Source organism: Micromys minutus, assembly GCF_963924665.1.
Source record: "Micromys minutus genome assembly, chromosome: 27".
Taxonomy (NCBI): domain Eukaryota; kingdom Metazoa; phylum Chordata; class Mammalia; order Rodentia; family Muridae; genus Micromys; species Micromys minutus.
The window spans coordinates 35,610,158-35,629,067 of record NC_137962.1 but is presented as its reverse complement, the minus strand read 5'-3'; the positions used below and the strand labels follow the sequence as shown (position 1 = coordinate 35,629,067).

The 18,910-nt window shown below is 45.0% G+C and overlaps 1 protein-coding gene across 3 annotated transcripts in view; it reads right to left on the bottom strand.

Moving 5' to 3' along the window:
* The window catches only part of PACSIN2 (protein kinase C and casein kinase substrate in neurons 2), an 85,667-nt gene that overhangs the window by 53,820 nt on the left and 12,937 nt on the right, over positions 1 to 18,910 (bottom strand). The window contains exon 1 of one of the 3 annotated variants that reach the window (XM_080938933.1): positions 773 to 854. The exons of the other annotated variants lie outside the window; for them this stretch is intronic. The gene's annotated coding sequence lies outside the window, so the exon portion shown is untranslated. Of the gene's footprint in view, positions 1 to 772; positions 855 to 18,910 lie in introns of those variants that run through there. 3 annotated transcript variants of the gene reach the window in all.

Sequence of the window (18,910 nt, the reverse complement as noted above, 5' to 3'; positions counted from 1 at the left end):
GAAGGAGAAGTGGTAATTTTTCAGTTCCAGAATATGACTTTTGAGATAAGAAATAATTTAACATGTATACAAGGCTGATCAGTTTGTAAAACAGAATGCTTGATATCTAGTAAGGACATAAGGTTTCTAGCGATGGGGATAGGGCACAGGGTTTGAGAAGAGAAATGAAGAAAGAGCTGACTCAGGCCACAAACGAGCAGAATGCTAATTCGGAGAGTGCCCCCTCCTAAGCAAGTACAGCTAACTGGAAAAGCTCATTTGCTGGCTGTTCCTTCTATGTCTATAGATTAGCTTTGGCTTTTAAGAAAGAGCATAAACAATAAGCACACCATCTGAGAGTAAGGAAATAACAGACTCTCAGAACACATGGTTAACTCAGGTCAGTTAGCTAGGCAGTTAGAAACACTCCTCTGGAGGTATGCAAGCCGGAGGAAACCATGCCGAAGCAGTTCCGAGTCGTCCACTGGGAAAGGAACCATGTGTACATGTTCCAAGCCAGAGTCAAAGATTATAAAGCACAAGTATTCATTCTTTGTTCAGGTCAAAATCTAGCACAGGAGAATCAAGCGCTTGCAGTCATTTTCTCGGGGCATACAGGGCAAAACATTCCATGCTGGTTAATGTGGAACTTGGCTGAACACTTCCGTCAAGAACCTCTCAAACTGGGTCTGCTTACTTACAAGGTGAGACTGCTGGCAACCATGCGAACAAGAAAAAACAAAGTGCAGAAGAAATTCTACTTTCAGACAGGTCTACCTTAAAGCACACTCACGTTTCTCTGTCAAGCGCTGGCTGCAGCAACCTAACTGCAGATCTGCTCAGTACCTGCCTCCTTCCAACCCTGCTCGTAGGTCTGACCTCCCCCTCCCAGCCCAGTTCTCCCAGCACATTTCATCATTTCCTGTCGGCTGCTGAGAAGGTCACTCCTTACACTGCTGCATTCACAGTACAAGATCCAGGTTCTGACTGCTGCTGGCTCCTGCGTTCCCTGGCCATCACAGAACAGCTCTCCTTTCAGAAAGTGACCCCAGGAATCTCAGTATTCCCATGAAAAAACAAACAAAGAAAAAAGGGGTCTAGTAACAAATCCATGCTGTTCCTCCCAAACCAGTGTGTGCTCACCAACTTACATGACAGACTTGGCCTTGTCTTTAGGATCCTTCTACTGAGGACAGAAAAGGGCATGCTTGGGAGTCTCGGTCAGACATAGTGGCCAGTGTTCCCCAGGCTTGCCTCTGTGGGTGGGCTAATTTTGGTGTCCCTACAACCCATCTATTCTCATGCTGCACTCTCCAACGCACAGGGGGACAGGTATGGAGCAACTGTCTGCTAAGGAGGGCTCACAAATACTCGAGATTCAAAAACAAAAGCGACCCCACTTTTTCTAAAACAAAGAACTAAAAGAAAAAGAAAAAACAATGCTAAAATTTTGGGTAAAGTGTGTACATAAGAATGCATGGCCATGAACTCCCTAGATGGAGCAAGGGGAGAACCCCACCAACTGCTGGGAGGAGGAGCAGAAGGAGCAGGGAGCCTCTGAGTTTCTGGTTCTTTTTTCTCCTTCAGTACTGAGACAGAACCTAGGACCTCACATGGCACTGTATCACTGCACTACAGACCCACACCCAGGCCTTTTTTCTGGTTCTTGAACTAATTACATCCATGCTGTATATGTGAAAACCCATGCACATATCTGTACATTTTTGTACACATATTATTTGCCAATAAAGATTGTTTAAAATTACATGTAAGATGACTCTGCAGGTAAAAGTGCTTGCTGCATAAGCCCAGCTACCTGAGTTCCAACCAGGAAACTGTCTCCCAGAAGTCCTACCCCTTCCCTTCCACACAGCCAGCTAGGATGCTATGTTTAAGTGGCAGTGGCTAGAAAGGGGTCTCTTTAGGACAGTTTCTACCTTAAAATCTGAATCAAAAGGAAGAATGGAATAAAAATGTATATAACTGACAAGACAATACACTGCGGAGGAAATGATGCGCATGAACATTCAGTTATTTATCAGGGTCCCTGATGTCACTGTTCACTTGGGCATGTCACTCAAAAGTCAGCTAGTCTCACCTTGTACAAATCAGTTGGAGATCTCTTTCTTAAATCTTGTGCTGGAAATCACTTAACAGAGAGGTCAGAAAAGACCAACAGACGTTGCCACGTGATCTCAGTGGCAGAAGGAGAAGGGGAGGCAAGAGCCCTGCACTAGTATCAACCTTTCTGCAGATAACAAAGAATGGAATCCTAACAGTGTTAAGCCTGCAAAAGCAGAAGGCTCTTCTTGGGCTCCTGCATGGCTTCTGCCATCCCAAGGGGAGCAAAACTCCAGTAACAGAACTTCTCAGCAACTGCCACTTCTGCAGCACACCACACAACACTGGCCATCAACGGCACCGAAAGGTACCAGAGTCAAGGACTAAACTCCCTACCATTTTAGCCTGCGTATATTTTATTAAGACTCAAACTTTAAGGTCACTGACTCTATCAATGGTTCCTTCTGGTTAGCATCACTTAGCTTCTCTCTGCTGTCACAAGAGTGCCTTGCAGTTGCAGAATTCAGGTTCGATGGCTGCGAAGCAGGCAATAGTGTGCTAATTTATGATTTGCGCTTGTCTTCAAATACCAAGTAAAGTTTCAGATACTTACTACCAAGTAAAGTAAGGTGGTGTTAGATCATTTGGGGAGAGGAGGGTAGTGCCTAATTTCAATCCTAATGTCAGTCTTGCCTATTTTTTAGGAACCAGGATATAATGAGTCATCTGGATCTATTACTCCCACATCTATGCCAAATTTCTAACAGCCTCTATCAGAAAATGCACCAGCACAAAGCTGAACTATCTTTGGCAAAGTTTTAAAAAAAAAAAAAAAAAAAGGTAAAATCTCTTACATAAGCTTCTTTGCTTTTCTGGCAGTTGTCCAATCGTGGAGAAGGAGAGGGAAGGAAAAAAATAGAAAAAGGAAGCAGCAACACCAAGCTGATTAAAGCTGAAAGCCCAACTAAAGCACCAATGTGACAGAATGGTTTTTCCCTCACTAAACAGCTTGTAAAACCCCCAATACCATCAAGAGAATTGATACTTAGGTTCTTTGTGTGTGTGTGCATGCACATATGTTCAAAAGCATGTATGTGTGCAGAAATGTTTAAGGCAATCAGGTACCATCTGGCTGGTTAGGATCTCTCTGTGCAGATGAAGCTGGTCTTGAACTCACAAAAATCCACCTGCCTCTCCCTCCTGAGAGCTGGGACTAAAGATGTGTGCTGCCATATCTGACTTTTTTTTTTTTTTTTTTTTTTTTGAGACAGCATCTGGCCTGGAGTTTGCCTGGTAGACTAGGCTGGGTGGCTGGGTGGTCAGTACACCCCAGAAGTCTGCCTGGCTCCACCTCATCAGCAATGAGACTACAAGCATGTGCCACAGCATCCAAGTTTTTCCCAAGTGTTCTGGGATTAAATTCAGTCCTTGTCTTGCAAACTGAGAACCAGAAGCTCTTACTCTATATAATCCATACATTTTGGTCTATCTCCCCCTTCTCTCTCCCTCCCTCTGTATCCCCCCCCCCCAATTCCTCTGCTCTCCCTTTCTCCCCTCCCCTCCTCATCTCCCTCCCAATGGCAATTTTCCTGGCCTCCTTCCTTGGGACCAGTGAACCCATCCAAAAGCTGCTAAAAACAGAAAAGAGAGTTGGTACCTAAACTACCGCGTGTCATCTAGTTTATACAAAACTGGTTTTAGAGCTGAGTGGTGGTGGCACAGGCTCAGTGGTGAGGTAAGCCGACTCACCAATGAGCCTGTTTCTTCAACTATCACGAAGATCAGCCTCTCTTACTTCCCAGGTACCAAGAAGATAAAACTGCCTGGTGCTATGTTAGCTCTTCATCATGAACACTACATCTCTCTGAGAGATGTCAAGAAGAAAAGACTTTCAGATTGTAATTCCAAAGGATTCTGGCTCTTGGCTGTTTCTAGGCCTGTGGAAAGGCAAGGTATCATGATGGGGTGTGTGTGTGTGTGTGTGTGTGTGTGTGTGTGTGTGTGAAACAAGAAGGGAACAGGGCAAGATATAGACCCCAAGGATACATCCTTTGTAACATCATTTCCTCTCACTAGCTCTACATCCCAAAGTTTCCAGACTCTCCCCAAGCAGCACTACCAGCTGGGGACCAACCTTCACCACTCCGAATCAGTACCTACTTGCTTCTGGATATCCTCCATCTGCCCACTGTAGAAGTTAGAATAAAATATGACCCCATTGGCCCTGGTCTTTAATATTTTGTTCCCAGTTGGTGGCACTATTTGGAGAGGTCTAGAAAGTGTGGCCTTGAAGGAAGAATATCAGAGTATGCTTTGGGAGTTTATAAATCTGTAGTTCAAGATGAGCTCTCAGTACCCATGCCCACCTGCTGCCTCCACTCTGCCACTGTGGACTCTAAGCCTCTGGAATAGGAACCAAAGCAAGTTCTTCTCTAAATTGGTTTCCTTGGTCATGGTGTTTGATCACAGCAACAAAAACATCACTCCTACCCACTAATGGCTCCATCCACTGAATGAGACACTAAATTCCAAGGATCCAACAACTTTATCTCTACCTACAGCACCTTTCTTTCCGTTTCCAAGGTTGGCTCTGAACTTAAAGTAATCTTCTCACCTCATTCTCCCAATTGCTGAGATGATAGATGTGAGCCACTACATCCAACTCTAACACAGCACTTACTGTGAATGCCAGATGACTGGCACTGTGCCTGACCTGTTGACTGGAGGGGATTCTTATTTCTATTCTGCCTACTTCCAAATGACAGAGACATCTACCTATCAGGAAGGAGGGCTCTTCCCTAAATGCTCTTTTGTCCATGCTATGTTTACTACACACGAAGTAGAGGTCTTCCTGGAGAAGGCAGAAAGCAGCTACTGCTAACACGCCTTTGTCCCAGTGAAGATCATCCATTTGAGAGTCCTAAGCAATGAGAGTGCAGTTTATTTTCCTTCCGTCTTCACCTCTGTCATCCAATAGCAGCCACATCGAACAAGCAGATCTTTGTAGACCTAGCTGACTTTTGGAAAGACTGACCCTGGGCCTAGGATGTGGACACCAGAGTAAGCAATCCCATTTAACGAGTACTACAGAAAAGTTATATTCTACCACATCCCTCACGTGCTGAGCACACCCCACAATCACCTCTGTCTCTGAGTAGCACCTATGAGAAACACAGGTATCCCTGCACTGAGATGTCTGTATAAAGAAGGCTCACAGCCACAGTGCTCATCATGGTTTGGACCACTGAAGCAATCTAGTATTTGCTGACAGAATAAACTGTGGTCTGTGAATGACATAGGGAATTTTTGTCAACTTGACTTCACTAGCAAATACCCAGATACTTGACCATATATTCTGACTGCTTCTATAAGAAATGAAATCTACATTTTTAATAAAAATAATTTTTAATAATTAAAAAAACTTGATGTGCATTGGTGTTTTGCTTGCATGTAGATGTCTATGTGAGGGTGTCAGATCCCCACTGGAATTGTGAGCTGCCTTGTGGGTGCTGGGAATTGAACAGGGTTCTCTGGAAGAGCAGCCAGTGCTCTTTTAACCTCTGAGCCATCTCTCCAGTCCCCTGAAATCAACATCTTAATCAGCTGGTTTTAGATTGGCCTCTCCGGTGTGGATGGGCCTTGTCTAATCAGATGAAGATCTGAGCAGAACAAAACCAGTAAGGAAATGGCCAACTGCCCAGTTCAGGCTGGAAATGCTTTACTGGCTCTCGTGGGCCACAGTGCACAGCATGCGTGCACTATTAGCTCACAGAGCATTAATGCAAATGCATGCAAAAGACAGTCATGAGTCCTGCTTTAGAAAGCATATAGAAACAATAGATATAGTAATACAGATATATACTTAAATGTATAGTATTGTTTAAGAGAGAAAGAAAATCAAAAGAATGATGAAGGCTCTTTTATTCCTAGCAGGATGCAGCAGCTTCCCTGAAGTATACACAATGGTTTCCTTCTCTGGCTGGAAGGCTGGCCCTCATGGATTCAATGATATGCTTCACCATTTAGCTAACCAGAACTAGATACAACTCAGCAGTAAGCACACCTTCCTAGCTCAGCCTCCGGGTCTATCCACAAGACCACACACACCTGAAAGATCAAATAAATACAATTTGCATATCCATCCTCTTCTTTTAGATGAGTTTTAAGTTGTATTAAACAACACATTCCTAAACTAGAGACAGATGACAAGAATGTCAAAAAGACAGATACAGAAGAAACCTCTGTTTAACAAATACAGAACCAAAAGCAGGAATGTTGAGACACCCATAACCCCAGCTCCCACTCCCCACCCCCACAGCTTTTAGGTAACTCTAACAGTCTGGTCTGCCTGAGAACATCTACCCTCTTGTGTGGAGGTCATAAGACAGCCTACTTTCAGGTCTCCATTCATTCATTCATTCATTCATTCCCCACTGAATTTAATTAGGGTTGTTTGCATAAATACAGGGAGTAGATCTCTGGTTTTGAATTTTTTTTTTTCTGCACAGAAAAACACAGGATTAATAACAACAGCTACTACTTAATCACACTTTTTCTGTGCAAATTTCTTGGTAGCTACAGGAGGCAGAAAATCTCCCCACTGTTCACAAAGGGAAACACTGAAGTTCATACAATTCAGCCTAGCAATAGACTACTGGAACTGGCCTCAGATTCCAAATCATATGCTATGACCACATTATACATATCTATTTTGTGAATTCCCAGTTTCATAAAGGAAAAAACTAATGGTCATAGAAAAGGCCTGCTACTTACCTAATATATATATTGTCTGAAGGAGACTGGCAGAACTACTATATGCAGTTACTCTGCTAATTAACCTTCAACTATTTGTACAGCACATAAGAAATAACACTGCTCACATATTCAAAAGAAAGGTCAATGAAATGTGCAGTACTCTTGAGATCTTAAACTGAGACAGATGTAAACTCAAGGGAAGTGGAACCACCGAGTCTCAGAGTGATACCCACTGAAGCTTCCTCTTTAAGGCTGGTATGCTGTGAGAACCTGGAGAAAGACACCCACAGCTCTACTACCCACTGCTCTGCTACACTGAGCAGTCAGTTTGGCTTGACCTGAATTGAGTCTGAGGTTTATTATTATCATTACCACCTCCGTGTTTATCTTTTGTTTTATCTGAACATGAACATATAAAGTAACGAACATAGTAACTTGTAACTAAGAAATCCAATGAAAAGCACTGCAAATAGCCTTTGTTCACATGCAACAAAAAAAGTACATAGGGACCACATCAAGTTGGTGGCTGAGCTAAGAATCTACTCTGTCCTGCTGACAGCAAAGCAGGGCTCCTGGCTCCAGGCAATGACATTCCTCTGCCCTGAATTCACCCACCCACATGGGGCAGAGCTCAGGGTGGTTTCTATGTATGAACTGACAGTAAGTTTAGGAATGCAGTCTGGCCACGTTTGTGGCATTCCTGAGGATGATGTGCTGTGTTTCTGTTTCTGAAGTTCTACTGGACTCACCTGAGACTCAGCACAAAGGTGGTTAACATCCTGAACACAGCCTGGCCTAGTCTGTTATATCTCCCATTCTGCAGGGTGCTCTATCCATTCCCAAATGCAGCTCCTTCCCCAGGACCAGTTCCTCTTCCCCCTGACAATAGCATCTCAGTTGGGCTATGGGGAATCTCCAGCCCCTTGGAAACAACAGTCCCTGCCTGGCTCCTTTTCAAGTTTCCTGTATCTGTGAGGGTAACACACCCAATGTCTTCCAAGGATTGGCTTTATGCTCAGACTTGCTTAGATCACAAAATCCTTACAGTTTACTGTATTCTGCCAAAGTAAAATTCAACCCTCTTGACTATCACCCCTACACACAGACCACTGGCCTCTACAAATAGCTGAAATACTTCCAAAGCATCTGAAATGTTCTTGCCATTGTCCAATGCCTAACAACAACATGTGTTTAGATCTCTGCCCAAGAAATGATATTAGGTTAAACATAAAGACAATCAACTACATATAGATAGATACCAATGGCCCCAAATGCCTTCTTCATTATGATGTCTGTGATGCTTTCTGCTGGGAGTACATGCATTCACTTAAGGAAGTGGTTCTCAACCTTCCTAATGCTGACACTAATACAGTTCCTTACATCATGGTGATCCCCAACCATAGAGCTATTTTTGTTGCTACTTCATAACTATAATTTTGTTACTGTTATGAATCATAACATGTCATAAATATCTGTGTTTTTCAATGGTCTTAGGTGCCCCCTGTAAAAAGATCATTCAACATCATAAGGGGTCAAGACCACACAGGTTAAGAACCACTGACTTAAGGCATCTGCTTAACATACATGTAGTATAGATGTGGGTATTGCCCATGAGGCATGAAAATTCCTATTGGCAGAATCTCCTTGCCTACAGGCCACATGGAACAAAATTATCTTCACATTATCCCTAAACCTCATCCTGTAACAGTTTTGTTAGTGTAAATTTCCACATATAAATGCACACACAGACAGTGGCTGCAAGACAGCTCAGTGTGAGAGCCCTTGCTGTCTTGAGCTGGAATCCCAGCACCCTGATAAAGGCTACATGTACATGTAACCCCAGCACATATGTAGAAGACAGGGAGGGGGGGTTGGCAACAGGAAGGTGGCTGGGGCTAGATTACCACACCAGCTAGCAGAAGAACAGTGAGCTCCAAGTTCAGTAAGAGACCGTACCTTGAAAGAGTAAAACAGAACACACACACACACACACACACACACCCCTCAGACTCCACACACTGACTACACACTACCTGAAGTGACCCACCTTACTGCCCACTCCCTTGCTGCCAACAGGACTGATGTCTCCTCTAAAGCTACTGGCTACCTGGCTTCACTCTCATACCACCAGTGTGCTACCACTATGAAAAGGACACATCAAAGTCACCTTGCCTTAAGTTTTGGTCCTGTGCCATACACCACCTGGCCCAACCCTCCCACCCTTCCATGACCATCACCACCCACCACCATTCCCCCGAACCACCCCCAACATACACAATCTACCCTGAATAGAAGACTTTTATTACAAGGTCAACAGTCTCTTGCTATATAGTCTCAAGTCAGACAACCTCTAGTTGGCCTCCCTTTTGAATTACTACAAAAAAGTAAGCATTAGACAAGGGGAAACATGAAAAAAGAAAGACCAGAAGCTACCCTAGAGATTATGAAAGGGGGAAATGATGCTGCCACAAAGAACTTACCCAACATAAGAGGAAAAGGACCCAGGCTCAGCAAATTAATGTTGCTGTTGAAAGTGGCTGCCGGGCTGAAGAGATGGCTCAGTGGTTAAAAGCACTCACTGCTCTTTCAGAAGGTGGCTCACAACCATCTGTAATGGGATCAAATTATCACCCTCTAGAAAGTGACAGTGTACTCATATAAACAAAATTAGTAAATCATCCTTTAAAAAAAGAAAGAAAAGAAAGTGGCTGCTACCCTTACACCATGCCAGCTGGTTGGGAGAAAGTAGTGGTCACTCAACCGGAACAGCCACACATATAAGCCAAAAGCAGCAGCATTAACCCAGTCAAATGAAATCAAACATACCCAAATGACCAAAGTCCCCCTGGCTGCACACATTCCTTGTAGCCCACTCCAAAGACAGCTCTCACACCTGAGCTGCCCATTCCTACCGTGTACTCAGAGGACTTTTCCAGGTCACAATATCCAGAGAACAGAACAGAAATAGACAGGCCCTTCTTACATGATGTGGGCTGCCTGGTGAAAAAATCAAGAAACACAAAAACCCATTGGATGGCCCCTGCCAGGTAAAGAACATTCTAGGAACTGAGATGGATGTGTATAAAGACCCTGAAAAGAGGCAGAGGCAGAGCACAGGCATTTTGTCTCTGCACCCCATCTCTATTCTCACCTGTACATCCTAGAAAACCCTTCCTGAGGCCAGGTCAGATCTCACCCCATTCTTCTGCTTAGAAATCTCCAGATTACCACAGCCCGGACAACTAAGACACAGATGCTCATGTGAGTTTTATAAATACAAATGTGCAGCTCTACACACATGTAGATACTAAATTTGCTCCATGAAAGCCCTGAGTAAAAAAATTTCTCCTTTATGGCTCACAAGGTTACCACACCTAACACTTTAGTCCATAAGTATGGAGAGAGATGGCTCTGCACACTGAGAGTAATCCAAGTTCAAATCTTGACTCAGTCACTTATTTGACATATAAGTTGAAAGAGTTCCTTTTACTTATGTATTCGTGTATGTTTCTCCGCTTCATGTGTGCAGGTGTCCCTAGAGGCCAGAAGGGCTGTCTGATGTGGGTGCTAGAAGCCAAGCTTGGGAGCTCTGGGAGAGCAGCAAGGCTTGGAACTGCTGAGCTGTGTCCCTAGGCCCTGCCAGGTACTTGCAACCTCTCTGGGCCCCATCTATGAACAATAACAAGGCTGACCATGTAGAGTTGCAGTAAGAATCAGAGCCTAAATATGCACAGCTGCTTACTAAGTGCTCGGGGTCCCATAGGAAGAGCTCCACCTCAGGTCTCTAGACAACACCCCTCAACACAGCTGGCTTCTCCCTCCAGAACTTCAAGTGGTCACTCATTCACAAATAACTCAAAACACTTTTCCTTTGAACAACCACGACCCACACTGACCCAAACCATCATGTTCAGACTGTAGAGTCACACCTTAAGGTCTCTAAGAATTGTATTTTAAATACCCATTTCCAAAGAACATGGAAGAGGGCAAAAACCTTGGGAGTGCTGGGGAGCACAGAGGGCCCTAGAATGCTGCTCTTTTCTTCTTTACATGTATTTGTTTGTCTGTTTCTCTATCTATTTCTTTGGGAGGTACAAGTACAGAGACCAGAGGACAAGCTGCTGGAGGTCCTCCCAAGCACTTTTCCCTCTCTACCACTACCAAGTGCACCAGAAAGCTCTTGAGCACGGGGTACTTGAAGAGACACACTCAGATTAAACAGGTAGGCAAGGCTGGAAACGGAAGTTGACAATGAAATAAACCTGAACTCATGTTCACATTCATGTACCCCAACCTTCTATGTCCCTCTATCTCTCCTGTGTCCCCCTTCCTCTTCCACATCCCTACATTCCTTAGCTTCCCTTAAACACCAGGCAATCAAATGAGATTGCCCAATCCTGTCTCCTAGTAACTAAATGATACGACATACACAGTGACTGAAACAATCTGGTTCAAAGGTCAGAACCCCAAGAGCCTGTAGGAGTGTGCCTCAGGTATGCAAGCCAGGAATCCTCCCCACACCCTCCCAGAACCAAGCAAGCAAGAGCCAAGCCAGGCAGCTGCTTGTTGGTCAGGTCTACAGACCAACAAAGACAGCAACATTCCTAAGCCACTCAGAGAGAAAGCAGTGAATTCTAGAGACACCAGCCTTAAGCCATTCTAATTGTCCAAGGCCCAGCCCCTGCATTCAAGTAAGTTCAATTGTCTTTGAACTTACCATCAATATCCCAGCAGTAGACACATTTGGAGAAATCTGTTGGAGCAGCAAGATGACCCAGTGGGTAGAGGTACCGCTACAGGAAGCTCTGACAACAGGAGTTCAATCCCCACATCCCACAAGGTGTCAGGAGAGAACCAACCCCCAAGAGTTGTCCTTTGACTGCCATAGACAAACTGGGGCACATGCATTCCTGCACTCACACAAAAAAAATATGTTTCTGTTAGAGATACTAATTTTTTTATTGGAGAGAGAGAGAGAGAGAGAGAGAGAGAGAGAGAGAGAGAGAGAGAGAGAGAGAGAGAGAGCATGTATAAGCTTAAACATCCATAACCTTAATTAATTAATGGCTCTTGCCTGCAATCCTAGTACTCCACAGGGAAGCCAGAGACCCATCACAAGTGTGAGGCCAGCCTAGTCTACACAGTTAGTTCTAGTGCCATCCCACCTAGCCAGATCCTACAACATAGGGAGATCCCATCTCAGTAACAAGAAAAGGAAAGGGGGAAAGGGGAGTGGGAAAAAAGAGAAAAAGATAGTCCGTGTAATTCTCATCCAAAGAGAAAAGCAGCTGCAAACCCAGATCAACCTAGACAACCACTCTTCCCTCTCACAGTGAAGTGGATCCCAAGCCAAGGGTCCTCACGGTGCCCGTTTGTAGATTCCATAATCGTCTGCCTATACCGCTGCAGAGGACTGGGCTCCTTTTTAAAAAGACAGATCATGCAGTCCCTGACCTTCCTCAGCAAATCCTCTGGGAAATGAGGAGCACTATACCAAATGGCAGGCAGTCCTGGAGAGGAAGGTGAAGTGAGGACAAAGACTGGGAGCAAAGGGGAGTCACCTCTTCCTTGGAGGGAGAAACGCAGGAATGTGGCGAGGCATGAGGTAGGCAGAAGCCATTCTACAAGACTGGGCTTTTATTGTGAGGGCCACCAGGAGCCACTGAAGAACTGTAATCTCAACCTTCTGACCCTTTTCTACTGCTGACAATGAAGACCCGGGATGGCTGAGAAACCACTCTTTTAGGAGGAGGAGTGCAGGAATAGCAAGCAAATCAAACTTTAATAGCCAAACTTACAGCCCAAAGGCTTCTGACATGTTCCTCCGAGCCTTGGATGTCCCTTGTCATCTGCTCAGAGACCCATATGAAGCTGGATGGGCACTTGGAGCAAGGTGGAGAAACCCCTCCACAACAGATGGTGGGACTGGAAGGACCACAGCATCCCACCCAGGCCCAAGGCAAAGCAAACATTCTACTTCCTGGGAATTGCAAGCCTAGGGACTGCCCAGAGCTTCTCTGTGACTAAGAACAAACAGCACTACTTAGACAGTCATCTAGCTGACAAGGACAGTCAGACTGTGAAAGAGCCAGGTTCCCTCACCCAACAAGCAGCTCATCCCACTGTTGGGCCCCTCCTACCCAAGGTAGCCTCCACACAGCCACATCCCCAGCTTAGGTGCCATCCCACCTACCCAGGCACAGAAGACTTATCGTACCCTCATTTCTCTGTCCTGGCAGACCTCCACAGTCACCTCTGAAAATGAGACACTGCCCAGTACCCACCAACAAGGATGTCCATAAAGCCTGTGTGTCCAGGGCTCTGTGCAAACCTGAATGGGGAGAAAGCCCATGTACATCTATCTGGTCTATCTTCCCCTTTGTAACTTGCTACACTATGACAGGGCCCCTACCATTAGAGGCTAAAGATACAAGAAGCTACATAGAGCACAGAGAATAAGCAGCCAAGAACACAAAGACACCCAAGTGCTCAGAACCACAAGTCCTAGACCAATTAGAAAAATTTCCCTTAAAATTTGGAGAGTACTTTACTAACTAGCTGTTGTTTCAGGGAGCACAGGGACCTTCTACACACAAACACAAATGACTCAAATGGATCACAGGCCCAGCTGTAAAACCCAGACCTGTAAGACCTGGGACAAAATGTTTGTGACCCTGAATTAAGCAAAGATTTTACATCTGAAACTTAGCCCAAGATGCACAAACCTGCAAACATCTACTTCATCAAGTCCTAGGATTTCTGCATTTTAAGGCAAGCAGACAGGGCAATGGCTTCCTACCTGGAGGTGGAGGAGGGAAGGGATACGTGGAGGACTACAAAAAGGCAGGGGAGAGCTACTGAGTTATAGGAAAGTCAGCATAGTGCCATCCATTATTAGAATGGTGTTTGAAATCTGGGGAAAAACAACACAAAGCACTGACCTTTTATTCTGTCAAATAACAACTCTTCAAAAGTCAGCTTCTGAGCCAGGCCTGGTGTCACTCACCTGTAATCCCAGCACTTGGTCATCCTCAGCTACACAAGTTCCAGGCTAGCCTGAATTGAGACCAATCTCAACAAAACAAGCAACAACAACAAAAATAACACTACTTGCTCTATTGCCACCGCCAAAGAACAGTCTTTCTCTTTTTCTTTTCTTTTCTTTTTTTTTTTTTTTTTTTTCTTTTTAAGGTTTTTCAAGACCGTATTTCTGTAACAGCCCTGGCTGTCCTGGCACTCCCTTTGTAGACCAGAGATCTGCCTACCTCTGCCTCCTGAGAGCTAGGATTAAAGACCTGTGCCACCATGCCCAGCTATCTCTACTTATTCAAAACAATAGAATTACTTGAATTTTTTTAAGAGTCACAAACATCATTAAAACTCTTCTACCAGCAATACAGCTGCCTCTGAATGTTAAATACTGTTTATAGAAATCTGACTGAGAACAGTACTATCCAGACCCACAACACCTTCCCTCCTTACTCTATTCCAGCCTGGATTTCAAGAAAGAGAAGAGAGAGGAAGAAGGGGGAGATGAAAGGAAAGGAAAGGAAGGAAGAGAGGAAAAACAAACCACTGGTTTCCACTTTCACTCACACAGAACCCTTCCAAGGCACACTGAAGAGCCAGTCCACTGTCATTTCTACACTGGGGAGGACTCAGTTTTGGCCACTTTCTAGGACCCTAGTCAGAAATGCCCAGTTCACACCTTGCACGCTCACCTGGTAACCACTCTATCTTTAAGTCTCAATTCCTCCTGGAAAGGCAGCATCAGAGATGGCCATGTGGACTGTAGGACAGAGACTTCCCTCCCCTGCAGAAGACAAGAGCTGAGCAGTGATAAAATGCAAATATTTAAAGAACTCACAGCTGCTGATGCCAGCAGGGTAACAGCTTGCAAACTTCCAGTCAGAATGACTGTTATATCAGGCTGAGTCATGGTTGCAAACACTGTTCCCCCTCCCATCCTTCACAGAGGAGAGAGGATTTTAAAAACAGCTTTCAGAAAGTTACGATACCCAGTCACTACAAGAAAACAGCCCTGGAGAAAAAGCAAGTGTGTCCCCAAAACCCTGCAGCCAAGAAAGGAATAATACACCATCCACAAGGAATAGTCAGGACAAGAGGAGACTATGCAAGTCTGTGAACAGCAAACAGGTGTATGTGCATCATTACAGGTTGAGGTCTACCACACAAAGGACTGGATCCTGGTTCACACATCTTCCCACTGATATGACAATTCATCACTATAGGACAAAACTGACACAGTGCACACTTGCTAGTACTTCTGGCTCATCCTCAGGTCTGGCTTCCAAGTTCCACAACAGTACTCACAGCTCAATCGAGCATATGCCACACGTCCAGGCTTGGCACTTTGTCTAAGCTCAGCTTCTTCACCAGTCCTGAGGATGAATACAACTAGACAAAGAAAAGTAGGGAATCTGACACATCAGCCTCAGCATACACTAACCTGAAAATATCTGTGACATCAGACAACAGTGAAAGGTGAGTCAGGGACAATGTGATGGTCACACCTGCAACCCCAGCACTCCAGAGACGGAAACATGAGGACCACTCTAGTCCAAGGAGATCCCTTAGGAAGAATAGGAGAAAACAAGAACCTCTAATGGTCCAACCTGGGAATGTGGGGTTTGGACACCTTTGGGTTTTAGGAGAGGTTGAATCCCTCCCCAGGTTGGCAGAAGCCTTGCCTAATCTTAACTTATAGGTACACAGATTTCTCCAGTCTGTACTTCAGGGACTGGGAAGGGTGCACGAACATTGAGGGGGGGTATCTCAAGGCAGCCAGCCCTGAGCACTGCCACCTCCATAGTGAGGAAGGGATCCACAGAACCCGGTGTCAGTGGAAAGGTCTGTAATACAGTTAATGACTTTGCAAATGACATTTCTCAAAGCCTTAAGGACACTGAATTAAAAATACAGCCAGCTTGAGAGGTACATCACATGGTTCATGAGCAAACTTCATGCTGGAATTCAGATGCAGGACAATCCATTGTGATACATATTTTACATACAGAAGTGGACCTGACCTCCAAGTTCTCCCAGTATCCCTCAATCCCTACCTGTTACAGAGCATGGCTGGCATACCTTCCCCCAGAAGCTTTCCCCTGTATAATTCAGATATTTTGATATATTCATTCTCCCTCCCTCCCCTATTTTTTCTCTCCTTTTGTGCTCACTCTTTCTTTCTCTTCCCTCTCCCCTCTGTCTCCCTCCCCAAGACTACTTCCCTGGCCCAATTCTTGGGACCAATGAATCCTCCTGTCTTTCTTAGGGTTCTACTACTTTGAAGAGACACCATGACCCAAGCAACTCTTATAAAGGCAAGCATTTCACTGGGGCTGGCTTACAGTCTTAGAGGTTTAGTTCATTATCATCAAGGTGGGAATCATGAAAGCATCCAGGCAGACATGGTGCTAGAGAAGGAGCTGAAGTCTACATCTTGATCCGTGGTAGGCAGGAGGGGACACTCTTCCCAGAAACCTTAAAGCCCACCTACACAGTAGAGACTTCACCAGCAAGGCCACACCTATTCCCTCAAGGCTACACCTCCGAGTACTACTACTTCCCACAAGCCAAACATATTCAAACTACCACACTGCCCAAGAGCATCTTTCCAATAAACCTGCCTTTATATACTTTAATTTGGCTTGAATGGTCTCATCTCATAGACAGAAGTAACTTATCGCTTCAACCCTCACAGATTCATCTTTCACTGGACAGAGGAGACAGGCCCAGAGAATGACAGGAATTTCTTACAGGTCACAACCTCTGAAGGGCAGAAACTACATAGAAACTGCCATGTTTATTTACTTAAATTCATAATACTTTAAATATAATCTTATGTTTTGCACTACATTATTCGGTTATTCTCACCTACATGTCACATACACATACAGCCAAGGGTTGAATACACCTGACACAACCTGTAACTGTCAGGCACAGTCCTGAGGGACCAAACCCTTGGTAGTCACTTGACCACACAGAGCCAGGACCACTACGGAGCCATGACAATACTGAGTCAGAACATCGGTCCCAAGAATCAGGAAACTCCCTTCCACCTGTGTGTTCCATTGTGGAATCAGAGAACACACAGAACAAGCAGTGGTACATGAAATATGGTGCAACAGTCATCTACCCAATCATACAACAAGCCCCGCTGTAAAGGTGGAATGGGAAGAGGTGGCTTAGCTGTTAGGACCTGGGTTTGGTTTGCGGCATCCACAATCAGGGCGTTCACAACTGCCTCTTACTCCAGTTCCAGGAGGCCCACAGCACTCTTCTGGCCTCCTTGGGCACTTGCACAAATGCCATGAACATAAACTCACACACGGGAACACAAACAAACACACACACACACACACACACAAATACAATATACAAGTAAAAAGTAGATCCCAGAACAAATAGCAGAGCCAAGGTGAAGTCAGAGCAATCTAAGCACTGAGCATCCTAAGAAGGTACTACACATTCTTATACTCCAAAGCACAGTGCTGTAGCAGAGCAGGTAGAGAGTAAAGTTTGCAATCTTTGTGGATCCAAACAGGGTTGGCAATTTGCAAACTCCATTCCCAAGAGGGAATCCCTACAGTCCCCAGTAGGCTAAGTACTCTCTGCAACCAGTCACACAGCAAGTATGAAGCTTTTGGAAGGCAGGGTTATGAGAAGTTCCTCCACATTCATAAGATAGAACGTGCTATTTTAAATTATTTCTAAATGTCATGAACCTGGCTGTTCCCAGCAGAAGTAAAAGACACAGCAACTCTGGTCCAAAACAGTAATTCTGGAAATGAGCACAAGAAGTACTTCAGGAGAGATGGGCTGGGTTTGCTGAGCTTAAGAGAGGTGAGAGCTCTCAGCTCCTGCTCCCCCAAGCAACTCCAGATCTACACGTATAAAAGCAAAAAGAACTTCAAAGGGAAATAAAAGCTGCCAGTGAGTGAGTTTAGCAGGTAAAGCACTTGCTGCCAACCTGATGGCTTGAGTTAGACCCTATCAAGGACCAACTCCTGCAGGCTGCCCTGTGACCTCCACATGTGAACCATGGCATACCTTCACCCACACACATGCACAAATTAAAAAAAAAAAAAAAACCAAGGAGAAAAAGAAGCAGCTTTTAAAGAGAAGATAACAAAGGATAATATCACAGCAACCATTTTGCTTAGTCTTCTTAAAAGAACACATACTGTAGACACCTGCGACCTCGTCATACTTGTGTCCCTATTACACAGTCGGGTGCACCTGTCTGGCCCTCTGTAAGGCCACACTTCTTTGCAGATCAGCCTTTAGGCCCAGGTGTAAGAAACATAAGCAAGTTCACGGGACAGCAGGAGAAGCTGGGCCACAGTGCAGAGCGAAGAGCAAAGCCTGGGCTAGGAGCTACTGGAGCCATGGTCAGCCATGCCCCATGCCATTCTACCCTGCTGAGCTGGGAAGTCTGAGCAGGGATTTCTCAAGGAAATAAAAGGAAAGGTGGGGAAAGCACAGGGAGCGCCATTGGGGCTTGGCACTGGCCATCTAGTCTGTCTGAAAAGTTCCCACCCAGCCCCTGCAAGAGCCTTTGCCACACACAAGCAAAGTTCGGCCAGTTGCTAAGGCAACAATGACTCAGACATGTTTAGGCATCTGCAGAAAGGAAGCCAAAGTACAATTTCCACACTTGTGATAAAAACACAGGCTGCCAAGTACACAGTCAACCATTACTCTAAAATTTGGTCTTATTGACAGAATAAACAGGGGTGGGGAAGGGAAGCAGGAAGCTCCCAGTGCCTAGCAGAGCCAACTGTCAGGCTCACCCCAAGAACTGGCACTAAGACCAGCTTGTGCCAGGGAACAAAATGCCTCTTATGCTCCCGTATTGTCTGGGATAGTTTCCTCTTATTTCTACCTCCATCTGGAATGAAGTCTCCTGCTTTGGTTCAGCTGTGAACACAAGCTTTTCTTAGAAGAGGAACTAAGAATCAGAATTTTGCCCATGGTGAGGGGAGATAAGTGAAGAGGAAAAGCTTCTAGGGGAGAAATAGATGTGGGGGAGACACAGCAACTGTGCAAGGTCAGAACAGAGGTGGGCTAGCATAGCCCTGCACCACCATAC